The following is a 3,584-nucleotide window of genomic DNA, read 5'->3' on the forward strand; positions in this document are numbered from 1 at the left end:
TGTTCTTTACCCTGATATTTTAAAATAATCTCTTCAAACGATGCAGTGCTTCGAGCCCTCTGTATTTTATTGTATGGAAAACCAATTCTGGCTATAATTCTCTCATTTTCCAGGTAGACAAAGGACCAGCTAGCTCCAGTAACTAGGCACAACTGCCGTAGGTCGTAAGCTGTCAGCTATTACCCACAAAAGAACGTGAGTCTGTGACAGGCAGAAAGTGAGACGAAACAGGCAAAGGGTCCTGACCACATTTCGATCAAGTCTCAGCTCTGAAGGAACAGCAAAGTGCTGTTAGGACCGAGGGAGGTTGTTACAGGACAAGGGGTGTTGCTGATGGAGGAGGAGGTGGTGGCGATTGGGTCGACGCGTTCACATACGTAATCCTGCACGCATGCATACACGTATACTCCCTCCTTAGAGTTCTCGGCCTCTCCCTTCTCTTTCTGATCCTTCCTTTGCCACCCCCCATTCTCCCCTGCCCCTAGGGGGCGCTGTAGTGCCGTGTATACTTTGGCAGCCTTCGTGGCGTTCAGCCACTGAAAGGAGTTGGTTTAGTTAATTGCAGTGTAAACAAACGCCGGCCGAAGAGCGGCCCATTAAAAGCCAACCACGGGTTTCGGACCGAGGGCTCACTCGACGTCTTGCAAGGTGTCATCGTTTTTCCATCACAGGAGTCCAGACCACAGGCTTGTCATGGGGAGGGGGGGGCTGCCTAGGTTGCGTATAAAAACACAACCACTTCAAACATCTGGAAAAGGAAAAGTTTTAACTCTTTGCCCCTCTCTCGCAGATTGCTTGCAGGTAATCTGCAGCCGTGTCTAACTGGATTCTGGGAATGGGACGCCCCGTTATGTTTCCTGAACGGCAGTTTGAAACGTTGAACAGGCAACAGTACAACAGGTGCAGTTTTCCGTGGCAGTGCCAGATCTGCTAACATTCTGCCTGTTGTGAGGCTGCTTAAAAGCGCTGAGCGTCTACAAACAAAGGTGGCACCTGTAACAACAGGTCCCAAACTGGAGCCCAGATTCTGGGTCAGTAGAGGTCCCCCTCATAATTTACAGATATAATTTAATTTCTAAAAGGGAGCCAGGGCTCAAGCTTCCCTGGTTCTAATGACGTATGCCAGATGAAAAAGGCACTCTGTGAATGCTCAGAGGAACATTCCTCTTCCTTACTCTAACTTCAGCATCACGACAGAGGATTGCCTTTTCACTTTCCTCTGCAGAAACTACAGCCAAGATGAAATTGTTCGCCTAAAAATATTCTCCCCGAAAATTCTCCTCCCTGCATTTCGACGGCGAATATTCAGCAGGGGTCTTCGGAACACCCTGACGCCCACGAAACCCGTCGTTTGACTGAATCGCAACTGGATCATTCCTTCCTTCTTAAGAGATCAACTTATTAGACAGTGCCATCCGAGTGTGGAAAGAGCCCCTACGCTAAGCCCCCGCTTGTGCCTTACCAAGCAGCAGTGTGGACGGCTTGGCTGAAGAACCAGCCCTGCCCTTGGGCGTGATGCTCTGGCATTGGAAACGGATTCTGAGGCTAAATCCTGGCTCAAATGCAAACCTGATCCACCACGGTAGGGAGTTGGGGGGGCGCTTGGAAAATAACTAAGTCTTGGAGTGGAAAAGTGCTGCTCTCCCTCTGGGGAGTATCTCGTGTTCTCCTTTCCTGCCCACCAAACAGCTGTCCATTTCAGCTGCATGTTTCTCCAGCAAAGAGTAGCTTGTTTGGGTGTCCCTAGAGGGGACATGTCTCTCCTCTGCTGCCAAACCACCAGCCCGGATCCCCCGCTGAGACACAGAGGAGCCCCTGCCAAAAACCCCAGCAACAGCAGCCTGTCTAGCGAGGAAGGGCAGGCAGAGATCTCCCTCTCTTTCCCCCAACAGCCCATTTTGATTTATAGCCTCTCGAGGTGCCTCTTCACTAGCCACAAATTCAGAAAGCTGCAACCTGCCGGTCCCGCAATTCCTGGACGCAACGTCAGAGATGCTCACAAATTCGGTAACCCCCTTCTTCCCACCTGATTGCCCCCCATCTGTTCTTGCTTTTCCCCTCGTGCGAATCGAAGCTGCTGTATCATCACTCCGTCTTCTGCATCCTCACATGTGAATTTCTCCAATTCAAATCAGTCGATCGCTAAACAATCGTTGCATACATAGGGTCAAAACGGCGCTTCAGATGGCTTTTTGAAGCACAGTGTGGAAGGTGAGATGCCCCACAGGAAATTCGGTTCCCTCCTAATCATCAGCTGAAGCAGAGGGGAATGGCTTACTTTCCTGGACCTATACAAGCGGGGGGTCCCAGAGAGGATGGGTGTACTTTGCCTGGGATAACAAAATACCTCAAACTGGCCCAGACGGAAACACCGGAGACAAAAACGGGTGCAATCGTCAAGGTAAAGGTTTCCCTTGCTCGAAAGCCAATCGAATCCGACTCTAGGGGGCGGTGCTCATCTCCGTTTCCAAGCCGAAGAGCCAGCACTGTCCGAAGACTTCTCTGTGGTCATGTGGCCGGCATGACTAAACGCAGAGGTGCACGAAATGCTGTTACCTTCCCACCAAAGTGGTTACCTATTTATCTACTTGCAATTTCTTGCTTTCGAACTGCTAGGTTGGCAGGAGCCGGGGCCAGAGATGGGAGCTCACTCCATCATGAGGCACTCGGGTCTTGAACTGCTGAACTACCGACCTTCCAATCTGCAGTTCAACGTCTTAACCACTGAGCCACCACAGCCGTACCCCTGAAAAAAAAATTGAGATACAATTTTCACATAGCCCTTACTTGCAAAAGCTGTGTGTGTGTGTGTGTGTGTTATTTAAGCATTTCTGTTCAGTTTTCCTCTAAGCTCAAAGCAGTTCAACCAAAAAAAAATCCATAAAAATCATTAAACAATTAACACAACCAGCATGTATTAATTGTAAGAACGAAAGAGCAGCCATACCAGATCAAGCCGATGGTCTATCGAGTCCAGCATTCTGTTCCCACAGAGAACCCTGCAAGGCCTACAAACAGTATACAGAGTCCAAAACCATTCCTTGGTTCCCCACCCTCACCCCACAAGCGGTACAAAGGGGCTTTACAGCACCTGAACATGGAAGGCCCATTTAGACCTCATGGCCAATAGCCAGTCATGGAACTCCTATGTGAATGTCGAATTCCTGTTCTAAAGCCACCCTGTGGCAAACACAGCTTTACACAACCGTAAGGCTGATGGTGAAGAAACTGAAATCGTTCAAGATTTTCTATCCCGTGGCTCCATCATCAACCCAAAGAGAGAATGCACCCAAGAAATCGGAAGGAGATTGAGACTAGGAAGGACAGCCATGAGAGAGCTAGAAAAGATTCTTAAGTGGAAGGATGTGTCGCTGGTGGTGACCAAGAGTCAGTTTGGTGTAGTGGCTAAGAGCGGCAGACTCTCATCTGGTGAACCGGGTTTGATTCTCCACCACGCCACATGCAGCTGCTGGAATGACCTTGGGTCAGTCACAGTTCACTCAGAGCTGTTCTCTCAAGGGCAGTTCTCTCAGAGCTCTCTCAGCCCCGCCTACCTACTTGTTGTGAGGAGAGGAAGGGAAAGA

Source organism: Gekko japonicus, unplaced genomic scaffold (genome assembly GCF_001447785.1).
Source record: "Gekko japonicus isolate JY-2015 unplaced genomic scaffold, Gekko_japonicus_V1.1 scaffold2296, whole genome shotgun sequence".
NCBI lineage: Eukaryota > Metazoa > Chordata > Lepidosauria > Squamata > Gekkonidae > Gekko > Gekko japonicus.